Source organism: Monodelphis domestica, chromosome 2 (assembly GCF_027887165.1).
Source record: "Monodelphis domestica isolate mMonDom1 chromosome 2, mMonDom1.pri, whole genome shotgun sequence".
NCBI lineage: Eukaryota > Metazoa > Chordata > Mammalia > Didelphimorphia > Didelphidae > Monodelphis > Monodelphis domestica.
Window position 1 is genome coordinate 282,850,534 of NC_077228.1, and position 21,758 is coordinate 282,872,291.

General features: G+C 40.5%; 1 long non-coding RNA gene across 1 annotated transcript in view; it reads right to left on the reverse strand.

Annotated features, from left to right (window-relative positions):
- Positions 1–227: 227 nt before the first annotated feature.
- LOC103099159 (uncharacterized) overlaps positions 228–21,758 on the reverse strand; it is a 46,737-nt gene continuing 25,206 nt past the window's right edge. Inside the window, exon 3 of the long non-coding RNA XR_462512.3 lies at positions 228–400. This is a non-coding gene — a long non-coding RNA (uncharacterized LOC103099159). The remainder of the gene's footprint in view (positions 401–21,758) is intronic.

Genomic DNA, 21,758 nt, shown 5'->3' on the forward strand with positions numbered 1-21,758 from the left:
TCTTTAACTAAAGGCAGAATAGAGAGACAAATATAGTAGGAAAGAATATGCCCTTAAAATGCTATGGCCAAATTTTCTAGGTTCCTCAGCTATCCTGTTCACATTGTCAAGAATTGCTCACCCATCCCCTCTATACACATCACATGAGAGTCCCTTCCACTGTAGTCAATACTAATTTTTATATGGATTTTTTCTTGAGGGTCCCCCCTAGAAAGTAATCACAGCTCTTCAGAACAACCACATTCTTTCCCCTTTTCCATGTGTACATTGGTAGAGAGATGTCCTGGGAGGAGGTGACAACACAAACAGTTCTCCCATATGGATGTGATTGGCCAGTGATGGTCTTGAGAGGATGCTATCAGGTTGCCAGTCACTAAAATTGTCAGTTCCAATCCATATCCTAGAAAAATGATGTCGGCAACAAAAAAGGAAAATGATAAATGTTAGAGGGAATGTGAAAAAATTTGGACACTAATACACTGTTGATGGAGCTATGAATTGATACAACTCTTCTGGAGAGAAATCTGGAACTATGCCCAAAGGGTCACAAACCTTGCATACCCTTTGACATAGCAATATCTCTATATGTATGTATCCCGATAGGAGGAAAGAACCTACCTGTACAAAAAACATTTTATAGCAGCTCTTTTTGTAGTGGCAAAAAACTGGAAATTGAAGGAATGTCCATCAGTTGGGGAATGGCTAAACAAGTTGTGGCATATGATCATACAAAATACTATTGCACCAAAAGAAATGACAGTGATCACAAAAAATCCTCAAAAGACTTATATGAGGTGATACAAAGTGAAGCAAACAGAACCAGAAGCATGTTGTACATGGTAACAGCAATAATGTACAATAATCAACTGTGAATGACTTAACTATTATCAACATGGCAAGGATCCAGGACATCTCCAAGAGACTCAAGATGAAAAAGAATATCTACCACCACAAAAGGAACATATAGGAGTTTGAATTCAGATTAAAACATACCATTCTTCATTTAATTTCCTCCATGAAATTTTCTGTAGTATAAGCAATATGTGTCTTGTTTTACAACATGATAAACATGGAAATATGTATTATATGATAATATTTGTTCAACCTATATCATATTACCTGCCTTCTTGGGAAGGGGGGAAGGTTGGAAGGGAGGGAGAGAATATGGATTGCAAAACATCAGAAAATGAATATTTTAAAATGTATCAACATGTAATCTGGGAAAAATAATTTTAAAGAGTGATACCAGCACCACAGTTTCCCCCTGTTTGCCTCAGTTTCCTTATGTTTAATATGAGCTGGAGAAGGAAATGGCAAACTGCTCCCCAAATGGAGTCACAAAGAGTTGGTCATGACTAAATAATAAAATCAAAAGATGAGCGCCAAGGTCATTTCCAGCTCTGAATTCTGTAATTCTATGAGCCTGCTTACTCTACCTGCCTTAGTTTTCTCCTCTAACAAAATGAACCTCCAAGGATGATAGTCCATTCAAACTCTGAGTTCTACAACCTTATGAACTCTTTGAACGTGTTTCCTACCCTTTAGAATTGGCACAATACCTTGCATTGTTTGTCTACTTGTGAGGCTAAAACAAATTCATGGCTGAAAAGCACTGTAAAGGATTATTATATCCAGTAAAAGTATATTGACAATTAAAAGAATTGCCCACCTTTTCCCTCAGTACACATCATATGGGGGTCCCTTCCACTCGGCCAATACTAATAAATGATTCATTTTATATGGAGTTTTAAGGAACTGTAAAAGTGTTCTCCTCATAGCAACCCTGTGAGTCTAGGTAGAACAAATATTACTATCTCCATTTTACAAATGAGGGAACTGATCCTCAGGAGAATTTGAGGATTTTGCTCAGTTATAAATCCTAGTAACATTTAGGACCATGCTAGAACTGAGACCTGCCTAAGAGACCTACTGGTTCTCTTCTTATATCAGCTCTGTAACAAGGAAATAGGTGGTGGGGCTAAGGATGGGATGTACTGGTGAGTGAATGAGAGCAGTAAAAGGAGGGAGGAAGGGTCACAGATTTAGAGCTGGAATCAGTCTTCTTAGTGACAGCTAATGGTGCTGCAGTAGCTGGAAAACTGGGCTTGAAATAAGGAAGACCAAAGTTAGATCCTGCCTCAAATACTAGCTCTATGATCTTTGGCAAGTCACAATCTCCCTGCCTTAGTTCTTTCACCTCTCAAATGGGGATGATAGTATCTGAGGGCTGTGGTGGAGACCAACTGATAAAACATTCTTAAAGTGCTTTGCAAACCCTAACATACTCTATATATATATGCTAGTATTATCTAGTCCAATTCCCTCATTTTACAGATGAAGAAACGGAGACCCAGAGAAATTAAATGATTTATTCAAGATCACTTCAACTGTCCAAGAGCCAGGATTTGAATCCCATTGCAGTGCTCTTCTTTCTTTCCTTCCTTCCTTCCTTCCTTCCTTCCTTCTTTCCTTCCTTCCTTCCTCCTTTCCTTCCTTCCTTCCTTCCTTCCTTCCTTCCTTCCTTCCTTCCTTCCTTCCTTCCTTCCTTCCTTCCTTCCTTCCTTTCTTCCTTCCTTCCAAACCCTTAATTTCCATCTTATTATCAATTCTAAGACAGATGAATGTCAAGGGCTAGGCAATCCAGGTTAAGTGATTTGCTCAGGGACATATAGCTAGGACCAGTATTCTTTCCATCAGGGCTTGTTCCCAAGGGATCAACCATGCAGAAAACTTCCAAGGTAGAAAGTAAGTATTTTGAGGTCAAGAACTATTTCACTTTGTCTTTGTATCCCCAGTGATACTAAAAATAATAAGCACTTATAAAATTAAATTTAATTTATATAGTTTAAGTTGATTTAAGATTTATAAAGTGCTTTGCAAATATCTCACTTGATCCTTACAGCAATCCTGACAGGTTGCTATTATCTGCCAGGCAAGCAGGCATTATCAGCAACTAATAATATCCTCATTTTACAAATGAGGAAACTGAGTCAGTGGCATGACTTCGTTGCAGTCATACAGGCAGACTCAGAATTCAAAAACAGAAGACAGTTAAGTAGCATAGCAGATAGAGTGTTAGGCCTAGAGACAGGAAGACTTGGATTCAAATGTGCCCTCAGATACTTCCTAAGTGTAGGCAAGTCACTTAATCCTAAGTACCTATCTTTGCTACTTATCTGTCTTAGAGTTCATACTAAGACAAAGGTAAGGGAAAAGAAGAAAGGAAAGAAAGAAAGAAAGAAAGAAAGAAAGAAAGAAAGAAAGAAAGAAAGAAAGAAAGAAAGAAAGAAAGAAAGAAAGAAAGAAAGAAAGAAAGAAAGAAAGAAAGAAAGAAAGAAAAGAAAGAAAGAAAGAAAGAAAGAAAGAGAAAGGAAGAAAGAAAGAAAGAAAGAAAGAAAGAAAGAAAGAAAGAAAGAAAAGAAAGAAAGAAAGAAAGAAAGAAAGAAAGAAAGAAAGAAAGAAAGAAAGAAAGAAAGAAAGAAAGAAAGAAAGAAAGAAAGAAAGAAAGGAAGGAAGGAAGGAAGGAAGGAAGGAAGGAAGGAAGGAAGGAAGGAAGGAAGGAAGGAAGGAAGGAAGGAAGGAAGGAAGGAAGGAAGGAAGGAAGGAAAAACTAGAATCTAGGTGCTGCCTGACTTCCCTGGCCACTCTCTATGCCAAACTGGGAAAACTGAGGGTTTCCCCATAAACTCTACACAAATTCAAGCCTCTCACCAACACCTAAAGGAAGGAAATAAGCATTTATTTAAAACCCACTATGTGCCAGGCACTGTGCTAAGCACTTCACAAATATCTCAACTTGAAGAGCACCTGGGTGACTCAGTGGATAGAGAGACTGGAGGTCCTGGGTTCAAATTTGACCTCATATACCTCTGAGCTCTGGGACCCTGGGCAAGTTGCTTAACCCCAGTTGCCTAGCCCTTACCAACACTTCTGCCTTGGAGCCAATGCTTAGTATTGATTCTAAGACAGAAGGTAAAAGCTAAAAACAAAACAAAACAACAAATAAAAACTTGATCATCCCAACAACCCCAGGAGGTAGGTGCTATTATTATCATCCCTCCCCATTTTACAGTTGAGGAAAGGAACCTGTTTTTTAACTAATTTATTGATTTATTTAGAGTTTTTTTTTTTTAAGTGACATGCTAGGGTCACACAGCTAGGAAGTGTCTGAGGCTGAATTTGAATACAGGTCTTCCTGACCTTCAACCCAATCCTCTACCCATAATACCACCTGGCTGGCTTCAAGGTCAAGGTGTAGGTACCAATGTGCCAGGGAACAGGGAGTGATCTGGGAGAGCTCTAGCCTCCAGAGCTCCCCACAGGCTCAGTCTCCAGCCTCCCTCAGATCAGTCCTGGACTGGCTCTGGAAATTGGTACCACACAAACATCTGAAGGCTGGCAGGGTCCTGGGCCCCTGAGGTCACTGCCTGTCAGTCCCCATTAAGATATGCAAAATCCGAAGCTCTAGGCGCTGCAGTGTTCTCCGCCAGTCCCTGCAGTGTAATTGGTGTCAAGCCTTTGATTACGATAATTGCTACTGTCTGGGGAAGCCACATCCAGGCCCCTGAGGATCTGTCCCAGAGCTGGTGGCAGCTGGGCCCCAGGCTGGCCCACACAGATCCTTCTTGACCCATCCATGGCCTTCTGAACTCAGGCCCGACCCCAACAGACCCTGAAATTCCAACCAGAACTGTTGGGGGTGAGGGAGGGGGAGGAGATGGAAAGGGGCTGTAAGGAGAGGAGCTGGGTTCTTCTTAGGAAGAAAAAGTAATGCCTTTGGAGACCTCATTTTCTATTTTGATCCCTTTGAGTGCTCCACAGTCCCCCTCAGTGAGCCTACAATTAAATCCTATTAACATTAAGTGCCTACTGTGCACAGACCAGTGTGTGTGTGGAGGGGGGAGGGGAGGTATTGATGGATGACATGGTGTTGAGATAGAAAATTAAGACAAGGTCTATATTCCCAGGAAGCTTAATGGAGAAATAAGCTAGCCAGCCATCACCATCTAAAGACGTCTCTGAGATGCCGAACAAATCCTGAGGATCTTGAAGATGGCAAGTGATCTGATGGCATGGGGAAGAATGCTGAATCTGGAGGCAAGAAGTCTGAATTTGAATCATGCTCCAGTCCTTCCTGTGGAATCTTAGTAAATCATGATTCCTTGAACCTTACTTTCCATTTCTGTCAAATGGAAGTAAACATAATTTCATTCTCTACCACACATAGCTAATGTAATTAGAGAGACAAATTTCAAAACTCAATTTCTTAAAGGAATGCAGTGGTCTAGAAATGCAATGCACTGACTTGTGAGAGGATGAGTTCTTCATTCCTGGAGGTATTCAAGAGCAGGTTAGATGACTATTTGTTGAAGATGTTATAAAGAATGGGACTCACTGGCTTCTGAGGTTTTATTCAACAACAGGAGTCTGTGGATTCATTGAGGTGGACAAGATAACCTCTAAAATCCTTTGCATTTCTAAATCTATGGAACTATGGAATAGGAGCATAGATCAGAGGTGTACTTCTCTCAGACATTAACCCCAATTTATCACCTTTGTAGAGTACTTATCAGCATAGCTGAAAGAACCCCATCTTCTTTTATTAGCAAAGCTGCTAGTTTTGGGGGTCTTAGTTTTCTCCTCTGTAAAATGGGGAAGGTGGGCTAGGCATGACTTATTTTATTTTTCTTCTAGTATAATGTGGGGGAAATGTGGCACCGTGGTTTTCTCCAAGAAGAGGATCTAAGTTGGAATACTAACTCTTCTGGGCAGCTACATGGTGCACGAGATTAAGCACTGGAACTGAAGTCAAGGAGACCAGAGTTCAAATCCAGCCTCAAACACTTACTTAGTTGTACGATTCTGGGGAAGTCACTTAACCTGTCTGTTTGCTCATATGTAAAATGAGAATAAAAATAGCATCTGGCAGGGAAGAGCCTATGAGGGCTCTTCCCTCTATTAGTGTAACTTCTGGAAAATCACTCTGGGGACTCAGTTTCCTCATCTCAAACAAAATGTGAGGGTTGTATTAAATGAAGGGTGTCAAACTCAAATGGGCCACTAATCCATACATAAGGCTCCCCAACAGCTACATGTTTTTGTTGTTTAGTCAATTAGTCATGTCAGATTTTTTGTGACCCTATTTGGGGTTTTCTTAGCAAAGATGCTAGAGGGGTTTGACCTTTCCTTCTCCAGCTCATTTTACAGATAAGGAAACGGAGGCAAATAGAGTTAAGTGATTTCCCCAGGGTCACAAAGCTAGCTAGTAAGTTTCTGAGACTGCCTGACTCTAGGTCTGGTGCTCTACCCACTGTACCAAATAGTTATGATTTTTTAAATTTTTATTCTTATTTGTGTTAAATATTTCCCAATTTTATTTTTATCTGATTCTTGTGCACTAGAAACTGCAGACCATGTTTGACATCTCTGTACTAGATACTGTCAAAGGTCCCTTCTAGGTAGAGATGTGCTAGAACCAGCTCATACTTACTGGTTAATGAGATTCATTTGTTAAATTTTCAGTGTGAACATTAACATCTCAGAAATCAGCAAATGCTACAAATTGGGGCTTGATTAGACTTAAGAAAGTGATAGAGAAAATGTTAATACACTGCTGGTGGAGTTGTGAATTGATCCAACCATTCTGGGGGGCACTAAAAGACTGTCTGCCCTTTTACCCAGCCATACCACTGCTGGGTTTGTACCCCAAAGAGATAAGGAAAAAGACTTGTACAAGAATATTCATAGCTGCACTCTTTGTGGTGGCCAAAAATTGGAAAATGAGGGGATGCCCATCAATTGGGGAATGGCTGAACAAATTGTGGTATATGTTGGTGATGGAATACTATTATGCTGAAAGGAATAATAAACTGGAGGAATTCCATGTGAACTGGAATGGCCTCCAAGAATTGATGCAGAGCAAAAGGAGCAGAACCAGGAGAACATTGTACATAGAGATGAATACACTGTGACACAACCGAATGAAATAGACTTCTCTACTAGCAGCAATGCTAGGACCCAGGACAATCCAAAGGAATTTATGAGAAAGAATATTATCCACATTCAGAGAAAGAACTGTAGGAATAGAAATGCAGAAGAAAAACAAATGATCAATCACATTGTTTGATGGGGAAATTATTAGGGTTTTGGTGTTAAAAGACATTCTACTGCAAATATGAATAACATGGAAATAGATTTTGAACAATGATACATGTATAAGCCAGTGGAATTGTTTGTTGGCTCCAGGAGGGGGGAAGAAAGAGGGGTGGAAAAAATCATGAATCATGTAACCATGGAAAAATATCCCTTTCTGAACCCTAGTTTCTTCATCTGTAAAACAGGGACAATAATGACATACTACCTGCTTCACAGAGTTGTTGTGTGGAAACAACCCTGTAAACCCTTAAGTGAAATGTAGAAAAAAATACTACTATTATTACATCTGCTCTAACTTTTAATGAATCTCATTGTTATACTCTCTAGGGGTCTATGTATATCTTGGTAGAGACCTTTCAAGACAAAAACCTAGAAGACCAAAAGGAATGAATCTCTAATACTGTAACAGACAATGGGAAGGTTTAGACTTGGAACTGCCAGGACACACAAGTACTGATGCATCTCAAATCACATTGCTTTCGCTGTACTCAAAAAGCAAACTTTATGTGTATCTGTCTATGTGCATGAGTTTTCCTGGACAAATGCATATTATTTAGCTGCCAGTCACTGGTTATTCTCCTTTGCACTTGAAGCAGACTAAAATATCAAAGGTGATATCTTTCAACTCACAAATAAATGGGATTTAAGTAAGGCAGAGTTACACAAAATCATCAGCCTCATTCTCTCTTCCAGAGTCATCCAAGTCTAGTGGCAAGACAGAAATCAGGACAACTGGTGATGACCTGGGATACAGTGGATGACCTTGGCATCTCCAATGTCTGACAAAGCTCTAAGAGCTCCACAGGATCCACTTCCACCCCCTTCATGGCCATTGAAACAACTTGTTCTCATCTGCCCCTTCCACAGAGAAAAGTCAATGCCTGGGCTAGACACCCCTCTACCTCACCAATGGGTTTGAGATCCAAAGGTGATCTTAAACCTAGTTTAGCCCACTTGCCAAGGTTTTACCAAGATGTGGACACTGCATATACTACAGCTTCTTGAAGCCACAGATGAAAATTGGGTGGCAGAGGCACACCAAAAAGCAGGAAAGTAGCCCTGAAAAAAGGCTCAGCAAGCTCTCACAACAGAAGTATTAGATTTCCCTATACATCCCTGCTGATTATGAAGGAGCAAAGCAGAAATCTCTCCAGACTTGAAGTTTTAGGTGTTACATTTTTTTTTCATCCTTACCTTCTAAGTCTCAGTTCTAAGAAAGAAGAGCAGCAAGGGCTAGGCAGTCAGAGTAAGTAACCTACCCAAGGTCACATAACTAGAAAGCGTTTAAGGTCAAATTTGAACCCAGATCTTCCTGTCTCCAGGTCTAGAATTCTATCTACTATGTTCCCTAGCTGCCCTTTAGGTGTTATACCTTAAAATCATTGTTCAGTGGAAAGAGAGCTGAATCTGGAATTAGAAGACTTGAGTTCAAATTCTGACTCTTCCATTTATGAAGTATGTGGCCTTGAGCAAATCGCCAAACCAACAGGAGCCTTGATTCTTCCACAAATGAGTGGGGGAAATTAAATGACGTCCAATGTCCTTTTTAGATCTAAATCTATGGTAGCCAAAAGCTGAAATCAGGGAAGGTATTCACTGATTAGAGAATCATTGTACAAATTTGCATATATGAAATGTAATAAGAGTATTACTGTGCAGGAAGGGAAAGGAAGGCATTGATGAGAAACTGGTTTAATGGACTGAGAGCTAACCCCAGAGTTAGGAAAACTTGGGTTAAGAAACCTGACACAAATCAGCATTGTAACTTTGGGTAAATCACCCAAGTGCTCAGTAATGCCAAGCCTTGTCTAAGACAAGGGTATTTAACGTTTTTTGGTCATAGACTCCTTTGGGACTCAGATGACGTTTATAGATGCCAGATGGGGCTTGGAAAACGTTGGTTGCTGCTCATTCTGAGATATTCCAGGGAATTCTAGAAATAGGTAGTTTTCCTTTTTAAAAAATGACTTCATGATCTTCTGTTGAATTATTCCAGAATTTTCATATTTTTTATCTTCCCCTTTTGAATTCTATTGGCCTATGATCTCATTAGTATATGGGACTTCCACTGTGGAAATACGATCTCTCAATGCAAATCAACTATTCTATAACTTAAAGCCTACAAAGTTACCTGGGTACCAAGAGGTACTGAAAGTGACTTGCTCTTGGCCTTGGGCACAGAACTAGTATGTGACAGAGCCAGGACTTCAAGTAATCTTTGCCATCCCTCTGTCCATTTCAACATTCTGACTTTTCCCTTGATAATATACACACTTCGTGGCTTGTTGTGTGTGGGCTCAAGGGATACAAAGAAAAGAGGAAAGTGAATACTAGAAAAGGGCACAGGGCATAAATCTAAGCAAAAATCAGGAGTTGGGTGATGCAGATTAAATAATGGGGCCCAAGCCAGCTCAGGAAGCAGGAAGAATCAGGAGCTTGTGTGCTTCAGGGATCAAGGAAGCTTAGTAAAGAAAGAAAAGGGAAAATCCTGAGCTCAACTCAAAGACTCCAAACAGAGGAGCTGGTAGGTGCCCTGGGAAGCTGTCTATGAGGTCCAAGGCTCAGGGCTGAATTCTTGCATCATTTACAATATTGACTTGAAAAACTCAGTTCCTTGAGGGACTAGGAAAGCATATGGTAACCCATGCCTTAGAGATTACAAGGCACAAGAAGAAGATGAACATTGCATTTTATAACTCCTATATTTAATTCATCATATTTGTGCCAGATGGTGCCAACATCACCTTTTGCTCTCTTGAAATTTATAACTTAAATTCAAGTGACCAATCAGCCTCAGCTTCCCTAAATAGTAGAAATCACAGATGAACATCACTATTCCTAGATCTTCTGGACCTGTGAAAAGGGGTATAACAAAACTTTGCTGAACTAGGACTCAGGAGATCTTTGTTGTGTGACCTTGGACTTCCTTTCTGGGTCTGAATTGCCTCATGAGTAAAATTGGGACTTTTGACTTAATAATTTCAAGGTCCCTTCAACCTTGCAATATCACCATACAAGATCCAACCTCCTTTTCCTACTGGTATGTTCCTCTTAGAGTCTTCACTTTGTGATGGAGTCTGACCTGACCTGACCTAATTTCCTTCCTGGCTCTGTTCCTGAATTTCTCTGGACTTCAAAACCATGCCATATACCAGGGAACCTCATTCCATTCCCAGTCCCATACCCTACTCCACTCTTCAGCTCTCTTTTGTGTATTTCTTCTATTGGAATTTAAGCTCTTTCAGGACAGGGACTATCTTTTTGCTTACTTTTTGCACTCCCAATTCTTAGTACAATGTCTGACACATGGTAAGGGTTTAATAAATCCTTGTTTCCCTCTTTTCATAGAGCACAGTGGAAGGTGTAGACAGAGTTGTAGGGGGACATAGATGGAGAAGGGTTAAAGAGTACAAGAGATCCAGGACAAGCAGTATTTTATTCCTAAGTAGCCTGTGCTTAAGTAACCTAAAGAGAGTGCCAGGTGGTGGGAATTGGCTAGGAAGGCAGATACAAACTGAAAGAAAGTAAACTGAGCAGAATCAGGAGATATATAGTATCAGATAAACAGGCAGTTATTGTATGAAGAAATCAAAGCTATATACCAGTGATAGTGAACCTATGGCACAGGTGCCAAAGATGGCACGCAGAGTGCTCTTTTTGGGCACTCCCCCCTCCCTACAGTTTGACAGCATTTTTCACATCCCCTGCCCTTGCTCAGTAGCCCAAAAGGAGTGCACAGTGGGTAAGGTGGGCAGCTCACAGGCAGCAGAGCTGGAGAGGAGCAGAGCGCTCAGGTCACTACCCTCCCCCTCTCTTTACTGGATGAGGACATTCCTCTCTTCAACCACCCCTCCACCCAGCAGCCCAATAAGAGCGCTTCCTCCCTCCCTTGTGTGGGGTAAGGAGAGGGGCAGAACCTTCCACACACTCAGTGTGGGGTCAGGGCCCAGCACTCCATCTCTGCTTTTGCCATCGCTGCTATATACAATCATAAGAAGAAAATCATTATTGATTAAAGAAATGCAAATTAAAACAATTTTGAGATATCACTTCGCACATAACATAATAGCTAAAATGATAGAGGGGGAAAATGACAAAGGGGGTGGAGATGCAAAAAAAATGGAGACACATATTCTGTTGGTGGAATTGTAAGCTTAACCAACCACTTGGAGAGCATAAGAGTTATGAAAATGTGTTTACCCTTTGATCCAGCAAGAACACTATTGAATCTCCCAAGGTGATTAGGGAAAAAGGAAAATAAACTATATGTTCTCAAATCTGTGGCAAAGAACTGGAAATTGAGGGCATGCCTGTCAGAGAATGGTTAAACAAGTTGTGGTATATAATTGTTTGGTTTTTTTTTAAGTTACATGTAGTACATTGTTTTTTAACATTTTTGAATTCAGATTTTCTCCCTCCCTTCTTTCCCCCTCCCCCAGACACTATATAGTCTGATATAAGTTATCATTACTTCCTTGCAATACATATTTCCATATGTCATGTCATGATAGGAGACATATTACACATACAATAAAAATCGCATGAAAGAAAGATAGTATATAATTGTAATGGAATACTACTATACTGAAAGAAAGGATGCACAGATTTATTCTAGGAAAACATAGAAAGATTTGCATGAAATAATGAAGAGTGAAATGAGAAGAACCAAGAGAATATTGTATAGAATAACAGCAATATTGTTAAAAAATAACTGTGAACAAATAAACTATTCCAAGTATGATGAATATTCTAATAAACTCCAAAGAACCAATGAAGGCAGATGCTATCCACCTCCAGAGAAATAACTGGTGTGTGTATGTGTGAGGGGGGGTACAGGGAGAAAGAAAGGGGGAGAGAGAGAGAGAAATGGTGGCCTTCTCTTAGTGCAGGTGGGAAAGGAGAGAAGGATCCAGTTCAAAACTTAAAATGTAGCCAAGAAAATCAGTTTAATTCTAAAAAAGAAAAAGAAACACTAGTCTAAACGACTTAAGAACCCTGATTAATGCAATGGCAATGATTACAAAGGACTGATCATGAAGTATATATGTTACCCACCTGATGACAGAATGATGATACACTCAAGGTGTAGAATAAGACACACATTTTTTAATATGGCTAATATGTGGCATGAGTTATCATAGTGGTTTTAGAGGGCAACTGTCCTTTTAAAAATCGAGGCATTCTCTAATGAGGCAGTAGGGGCAAGAGACAGCCAAAAGGTAAAGGTTCAAGGAATCTACCTGAGCAGAAGAATCATTGAGCACAGGGAAGGAACATGAAAAAACCATGGTGGTAGAAGAATTGGGAATGGAATGAAGTCATCAGGCATAGGAGGGTGACTTGAAAGTCCAGAGAAAGAGAAAAGAAAGGACATCAGAGCCTGACAGTACCAGAAATGAAGTTCTTGGACAAAGTATATTCCCTTCCTTCATGTCTCTCTACCTAGTATTTACTGTGTGTATATGTCCCCTTTTCCCACTGATGTTATGTGCACTTATCGGGAAATGTGCCAAGGCTTATGAGGAAGATTCTATATAGCTACTCATCTTACCTCAATAATTGACTTCACTTTTGAGTCAATTATATCTTCTGGCTGAATCTTAAAGATAAATGTATCAGTAGGGGCTCATAATCTATAGTTTTAGGAAGGCTGACTCACAGAATACCTGGAACCTAGAGTAATTGCTCCCTTGGGGACTTGATCTACAAATATAAATTTGGGGAGAGCCCAGAAGAAAAAACACAATAAGGTCATGGGATTTAGAATTAGAAGACACAGATCATCCATCTAGCCCAGTGGTTCTCAACCTTTCTAATGTTGTGACCCTGCAATACAGTTCCTCATGTTGCGGTGACCCCAAACCAAAAAATTATTTTGGTGGCTACTTCAAAACTGTAATTTTGCTACAGTTATGATTCAGAATGTAAATACCTGATGTGCATTATGTATTCTCATTGCTACAAATTGAGAGGTTGAGAACCTCTGATCTAGCCCATCTTCCTCATTTTACAGATGTGAAACAGAGACCAAAAGAGGAGAAATACCAGGATCATGATGTCACAGATTTAGAGCTGAAATGAACCTTGAGGTCATATGATACAACTCTTTCATTTTATAGTTGAGAAAACACATATTAGCTTTATCTATGTTCTATTCTCCTTTTTTTCCAGATATTTCCCAATTACATTTTAATCTGTGGCCATAGTGACTCTGTGTTACATCTTTTCCACACTCTTATTTCTCTTCTCTTAGGGTCAAACTGGTAGAAAGTAGTAGAAACCAGGATCAGAATCCAAGTCTTCTGGATTCCAAATCCAGAACTACTTCCATTTCATCACCATTAATTACCATATGGTGTTTAATAATCCATAAAGTGCTTCTACATCCCCGTACCAAGTAGATAGAGGGCCAGTCATGAAGACATCTTCTTGAGTTCAAATCTGCCTTCATATACTTATTATCTACATGATCCTAGGCAAATCACTTCACCCTTTTTGCCTTGGTTTCCTCATCTGTAAGATGAGCTAGAGAAGAAAATGGTGCTGGAGAAAACCCCAAATAGAATCATAAAGAGTTGGACACAACTGAAAGAATGATTTAATAACAAGATCCCTGGGAAGTAGGCAGATTATTATCTCTAGGCTACAAATATGAATGGTGTTGATGATAACTAACACAGTGAAGCTAGAACTGACCTTGATTCAGAAAGGTCCAGGTTCAAGTCTCACCTCTGACACTTCCTGTTTGCATGACCTTGGGCAAGTCACTTGATTTTTCACAAAATCCCAGGCAGCTCTCCAGGACCAAACACATTCTTTGCTATCCAATGATCCTGACTTCTTTGCTGTTCCTAGCCTAAAACCTCTATCTCCATATTCCACTCCTTTCTATGATCTGACTCCTTGCCTAGCATGTTCTTCCTCCTCACCTTTATCTATTGGTTTCCTTGGCTCCCTTTAAGGCCTAGCTTAAATCCTACCTTCTGCAAGAGGTCTTTTCCAATAGTTTGTGCCTTCTGTCTAAGGTTACCTTCTTCCATTTACACTTTATGCAGTTCTAAGCTTTAATAGTATAAAAATTCTTTTTTGTTTTTATTACAGATTCTAACTGCATTATGACTTTTGGAATGCCCTATCAGTTTTGTACGTACGTGGTTGTTTTCATGTTGTCTCCTCCATTACTATGTGAGCTCCTTGAGACCAAGGGCTGGTTTTGAGCTTTTTTTCATCCCCCATGCTTAGCATGGTGCCCACACACACAGTAAGTGCTAATAAATGCTTATTGATTTAACTTTTCCTGTCTTCTTTCGACTAATTTTCTTCCTCCTTCTCTTGCAAAGAGAAGGTTTGTGGCTGGGAAATTACCCTAGTGGAACTCCCCCAGAGAGTTAAGCTAATCTACATTTGTGTACTTTCCCTGGGGTAGAGAAGGACAAGGAAGGTCAGGAGCAGCCTTGGTAGAATGGCAAGACAGGGGTGCTCATTTGCTTGAGAAGGGGTAGGGTGAGGTGGGTGGTGAGTGGGGAGAGAATCCTTCTACCCTGGATGTCTTTACTTTTATTGGAAGGAAGAAAAAAATCTGAGATGGGGAGGGAGAAGGGGCTTCACCCATCAGCCTCTGCAGTCCTGATTGTGGGGAAGATCTCCCAAGTTCTGCTGCTGCCCCCATTTTCCCCAGCATCACATCCATTAATAGCATCAATTTTGTTCCCTCCCCAGTTCCTTCCAGCCTCCTTCCTCCTCCTCACTTCCCTACCCCAAGGGGGACCAACCACAACATGGGCTCAATCCTGAGTGCTAGGCCCAGCTTCCTTTTCTCCTGAAACACACTGCCTCACTCCCTTGGGTGCCCAGGGAGTTGGCAGGATAATAACCTGTGGGAGGAAAACTCTCTTCTCGCCTTCTAATCTTCAGCCGCTCACCAAATTAGAAAAGGCATCAGAAACCCGCCGGGCCAGCTGCCACCGGGATGTCACGCCATTAACCCCAAGTCCCTAAGACTCTCTGCCTTTAGGTGGAAGGAAGGAAGGGATGACACCTCAGCCTTTTTCTTTCACCCATATCCTTCCCAGCTCAGGCTGACCCAATCATCAAGGTTATTACAGCCTTCCTCTCCTTAGGCTCAGACAAATGGGGTTCATCATTGGCCTGAAAATCTCCAGGGAAAGAAATGCCAACCTCTGTTGGTTACCTATTTCCTTCTCTTAAGGTCACTTGGGTTTCAAATTCTGGCTCTGCTGCTAACTCATTGTGTGACCTTGAACAAATCACATCCTGTCTCTCAGCCTCTGTTTCTTCATGTTCTTGAGCATGCCTGATTTAAGTCAGCTACAAATTCCCTCTCCCTCCCTTCCTCGGCTGAAGATCAGTCAGTTTCCAGCTTCTACAGACTCATTTACTCTCAGTTACTGAGACATCTAAATACCCCTCTTGGGTTCATTGCTGCTTAAAATTGCCCCTCTCTCTTTCTTTCTACTTTCCAAATCCTATCCCTCCTTTAAGGAAGGACAGGAATTTAAGAATACCTCGAAAGGCAGATTGCATCAATTTACACAGTGCTTTTTGTTTTTTTACTCTATAAAGCAAAGAAAATAGAGACAATAGGATAAAAATGTTTGTTTCAAAATAAAATAATATCTGCTTAGGGGCTAGTGATGGCTCAGTGAACTGAGGGCTAGGCCTAGAGATGGGAGGTCCTGGTTTCAGATCTGGCCTCAGACACTTCCTAGCTGTACGACTCTGGGAAAGTCCCCCATTGCCTAGCATTCGTGGCTCTTCTGCCTTGAAACCAAAACACAGTATTGATTCTAAGACAGAAAATTAAAGGTTTTTTAAAAATGATATCTGCTTATTTATATCTAATATATGAATATATAAAAACATAAGATATACATGATATATTTATATCTGTTTGTTTACATAGGTAGGAAAAATTATAGTAAAATTATACAAATTATTTTTAGAAAATTATTGAGTCACCTGGCACAATCATCATTCTAGTGTTAAGGCCCAGCTCAGCCCCCATTTCCATTGATTGGCCTTCTCAGATTATTGCAGCCAATACTGAGCTCTCTTGGCATTGATTTCTAGTAATACTCATGGTTTATATGAAAAAATTGGCACCTGATAATGTACACCTCATATTGTTCCCTAATCACTTCCTATGTGTGCTCATCTAGCCTCCCCACCTATGCTGTATAAGGTCACTGAGGGCAGACGGCTTCTATTCTTCCCATATATCCCCTACAGTGCCTAGAACTGTGCTGAGCTCACAGTGGACCTCAAGCTTTCCTGATAAGTTAAATCTCCTTTAGCAGTTTAATAGAAAGAGTAAAGAGACAGGACTACAAGTGCTGGGTCTGGCATTAATTTGCTGATAACCCTTGGCCAACTTGGTATCTCTCTCTGAACCTCAAGTTTCCTCATCTATATAGACTAGTCACTAGGAGTCAGTCAAATGAGAAGGAGCTTTGGTCTTTATTAGGACCTTGGCTGAGATTGGGACTTCACAGCCATCCTCTGGAGAGTACTAGAGGCAATACACATGGCCAAACTGTAAGTCATGGTAAACTTAGAGGAAAGCCCCTACACTGGATCACAGATGAGTTTAGAAGAGGATGGATCAAGGGACCAGAGACTGAAAGCTGGAAATGACTTTAGAGTCCATGTCATCCAAGCCCTTTATTTTACAGATAGGGAAATTGAGGTTCAGAGAGGGTCAGTGGTTTACTGGAGGTCCCACAGGGATTAGCAGATCTGGGATTCATATCCAGGACCTCTAATTCCAATGCCCTTTCCATTTTACTATCCAGGACTAAGAAGAAATTCCCTTGATGGCCAGACCTGCCTTTACAGAGGCAAAGACAAACATGCCCTAGAGTATAAAAGTCTTTTGTGTTTAGGTTCATGGAAGTGAATACCTTTCACACATGTGCTCACAAACATGCATGTTTATATATGTTCATTAATGTGGTTGAGGTATATTTGTGTACAGTTGTAGTTTGTGCATGTACAAGAGAAAGAGAGAGAAACGTGGGGGAAAGAGAGAAAGAGAGGGAGGGAGAGAGAGAGAAAGAGAACATGTATTGGGAAGGAAAGATAGAAAAATGAAAAGAGAAATATGGAAAGAGGGAGAGACAGAAATGGACAGATAAAGAGAGAAATATGGAGGGAAAGAGGGAAGGAAGAAGAGAGAGAGAAGGAGAGAACTTGTAGAGAGAAGGAAAGGAAAAAAAGGAAGAGTGAGAGAAATGTGAAAGAGAGGGAGCGACAGAGATAAACAGATAAAGAGAGAAATATGGAGAGGGGAGAGGGGAGAGAGAGAGAGAGAGAGAGAGAGAGAGAGAGAGAGAGAGAGAGAGAGAGAGAGAGAGAGAGAGAGAGACAGAAACCTGGGGAGGAGGAGGCAGAAATGAAGGTCAGAGCCTTAGAACTAAAAAGAAAGGGAGAGGTTAAGAGAAAGAAAAGCATGAAAAGAACAGTAAATGTGTAAAAGGCTGTAGATTATTATTATGATAATAATAACAATAAAAAACAACAATGACAATACCAACCGTGTCTTTTCCATGCTGAATGTGAGCTAGAGCAGGGCTGAGGGGATTAATCTCTTAAAAACTAAGTGCCGTATGAGGAGACAGGCAGTGATTAAGGTTTTAACTGATCAGTCTGCATCTGACAGTGAACCAGCTATTATCTTAACGGAATCAAACGAACATTCAAAGCCGTGCTCAGCCCCAAACATGAAAGGAGATGTCATCTGCTGGCAGTTGGCAAGCCGCAGGGGGAGAGAGAAGGGGAGAGGGAAAGAGAAAGAGAGAAAGGGAGGGAAAAAAAGGAGGAAAAAGAAGAGGAGATGGGGGAGACTATTACAAATCATCTCTTAGCTGATCTGGTGAACCCCTCTCCAATTTCTCCCAACTCTAGTCCATCCTGTACACCTCACAAGCTACCACCAGATCAAGCTGTCTATTTAAAAAAAATTTTAATGAATGAACAAAAAACAAACAAACAAACAAACAACCTGTGACTGAATTAATCCCCACCTCAAAAACCATCATTGGCTCCCTGTTGCCTCCAAAATAAAATCCAAATTCATCAACCTGGCATTTAAGGGACTCTATAGTCAGGCCTCTACCTACCTTTCTACCATTATCTACTACTACTCCACTGCACAGAACCTATGCTCCAGTCATCTTCCATGGTTCGTGAAGTCCTACCTCTAGAACTTTTTCTGCCTGGAATGCCTCTCCCCTCCCCCAACCGTACCTCTCTTACCATGGTCACCCTGCACTCCTGAATATTCCACTCTTTACTTATCCCCAGGTCTTCCTCCTAAAAGCTTCACTCACTTTGGGATTTCACATGGACTCCCCAAAGCTGGTCCTGATAACTCCAGCATAATGGATGGCTCTGCTTTCTATAATACCACAGGAATGAATAATACTGGACTCTTACATAACACTTTTAAAGTTTGCAAAGCACTTCATGACATATTCTCTTTTGAACCTCAAAACACCTCTGAGAGGTAGATGGAACATGAATTCATAATTCCATTTAACAGATGGGAAAACTAAGTCTCAGAAAAGCTAGAATCACACAGAAAATAAATGACTGAAAAGATATCCAAATTCAGGTCTCCCTGATACTAAATTCAGCATTTTAACTATTGTGAAAGTCTGCTTCTTGTGTAACATTTATCCACTAGACTTTAAGCTCCTTGAAGGCTGATACAGCTTTTTGCCTCTCTTTGAATCCCCAGCATTTAGCACAAACCCTGACATGTGTTATTGTTTAGTCATTTCAGTCATATCTGACTCTTCATGACCTCATTTGGAGTTTTCTTGGCTAAGATACCAGAGTGGTTTGCCACATCTTTCTCCAGCTTGTTTTACAAAAAAGGAAACTGAGGCAGAGTTAAATGACTTGCTCAACTGCCTGACTACAGGGGTTGAGGGGACATGAGAGAGGAGAGACTCTAAAGGAAACCCTAATGCAAATATTAACAACATAGCAATGGGTTCGAATCAAGAACACATGTAATACCCAGTGGAATCCCGCGTCGGCTACGGGGGGGGTGGGGGGGGGGGAGGAAAAGAAAATGATCTTTGTCTTTAATGAATAATACTTGGAAATGATCAAATAAAATATTATAAATTTTTTTTAAAATGACTTGCTCAGAGTCACATAGCTAATAAATGTCTGAGGCTGGATTTGAACTCAGGAAGATGAGGCTTCCTAACTCCAGGTCCAGTGCTTTGTCTACTGCACCACCTAACTTATATGTAGTAAGTGCTTAATGAAGTCTAGTAGACCAGTAGGCTAATCAACATACCTTGTGTCATCAATATTATCCCTTTTATTACCTATTAAATTTTAAGTTCCTAGAGGGCAAGGTCCCTTCCTCAAAGCACAGAATCTCTTAGACACTTAATAAATAGATTCATAAAATCCTAGAATTGAAAAGGTATCAGATGCCATTTGAGCAAAATGATCTGAAGCAAGAATCTCCAAGTTATTATCCAGCCTTTACTTGAATCCCTTCAAAAATAGTAAACTTCTTCCTAAAATAGTCTATTCCATTTCTGGATAGTTCTAGACAAGGAAATGCAGTCTGCTACAGTGGAAAGAGTCAGAGGCCCTGGGTTTAAATCCTGCCTCCATCATAGACTACCACTGTGATTTTGGACAAATTACTTCTGTTTTCTGGGCCTCTATTTCCTCATTTGTTAAATGCAGGTAACTACTAGATGGTTTCTAAAGTCCCTGAGAGCTCTGAATCTATGACTTTAATTCTTAAGAAATGTTTCCTGATTTTGGTGCAAAATTTGCTTCCAAATAAATTCCATTCACTGTTCCCAGTCCTTAACTCCAAGGTGAAATAAAGCAAAATGAACTTTGCTATTCCTCTATCTACCATAAGGCCCTGTCCTTCCATCTCTCCTTGTGCTATCTAGATTCATATTTTTTTTTAGCCCTTACCTTTTGTCTTAGAATCAATACTAAGTATCAGTTCCAAGACAGAAAAGAGATAAGGGGTAGACAATTGGGATTAAGTGATTAGCTCAGGGCCACACATCTAGAAAGCATCTGAGGTCACATTTGAACCCAGGACCTCCCTGTCTCTAGCTCTGGCTTTTAAATCACTGAGCCACTTAGTTTCTCTCCTCTCCCCACTGACTTCTAAAGCTTCTTGTGATCAAACTCCTATCCTGACCACTGGATTTAAATGGCTCTCTCCAAGATCATCAATGATCTCTTAATCGTTCAAATCCAATGACCTTTTCTCAGTTCTCATCCTTCTTGACTTTTCTATAGCTCTATAGAGCTTTTCTATAGCTCCCTGTGGACCACCCCTTTTGCCTGGATGCTCTCTCTTCCCTGGATTTTTGAGATAGTGCTCAGGCACGGTTCTTTTCCTATCTTTCTGAACAACCTTCTCAGTCTCCTTTGAAGAATTATCAACCATATCTTGTACCTTCCCCTATATGTTAGGGATGCCCCCAGGGGTTCTACAAGGCTCTCTTCTCTCTTTTCTTAAAAAAAAAAAAAAACCTTCCTTCTTTCTGAGAATTGATACTAAGTTGTGATTCCAAGTCAGAAGCAAAGCAAGAGTTAAGTGACTTACCCATAGTCACACACCTAGGAAATGACCTCCTGTCTCCAGGCCTGGCTCTCAGTCCACTGAGCCACACAGCTGCCCTTTCTCTTCACTTTTGACACTCTATAAAGTACCCAAACTGGTCTACTTTCTGTTCCCTATATAAGACAGTCTTCTTCCTCTTTGGCTTTCCATGAGATATCCTCTATGTCTGAAATATTCTCACTCTCCATTTTCTCTTCTTAGAATCTCTTGCTCCCTGCAGAGTTTAATTCAAGTGCTACTTCCTTCAAGAGGCCTTTCTTGCTACCCCCTAATTCTTTGTACCATCCTCAACTCTCTCTGAATTAATTGTATATCTATCACCTGTATTTACTTCTCTGGGAGCCCTATTAAGAATGTAAGCTCCTCAAGGACTGTCTCACTTTTGTCCCTGTATCCTGTAAGATTTAAATCAATATCAATAACTCCAGGTATTATATTTTATAAGATTTATTAATAATCACTTGAAGTAGAAGAAAAAAGAAATAGAAGTAAAACTCTCCTGCGTCTCACTTCACCCCACCTCTACAAACCTTGATCAGGGAGAAGAGGAGAGGCAGCTACAAGTTAGCACATAATGTGAGAAGGAACATGGGAAGCTGGGAAAGAGAGTTTCTGGGAAGCAAATTCTAATTATACAATCCCCAATGCCTAGCTGATGCTGCTTGATGGACTGATTGATTGATCAGGCCCTAGATGAGATTTCAGTTCTTCCTATCTATCCTCAATCTTAAAAATAAAACATTTTCCCTGGCTTCCCATCCTCTTTAGGAAAGATAGGCAGAATGGAGTAGAGAAGAGGTCTATAGGTTCAGAGAGAGTCATGGAAATGTTGCAAAGAAAGTAGTATGAGAATTATCCCATATCATCAAATTTCAGGGTTCTGAGTTCACAGTTCAGAGAGGGCTTCTGGCAGGACATGTTGTTGTTCAGTCTATTCAGTCACATCCAACTCTCCTAGATC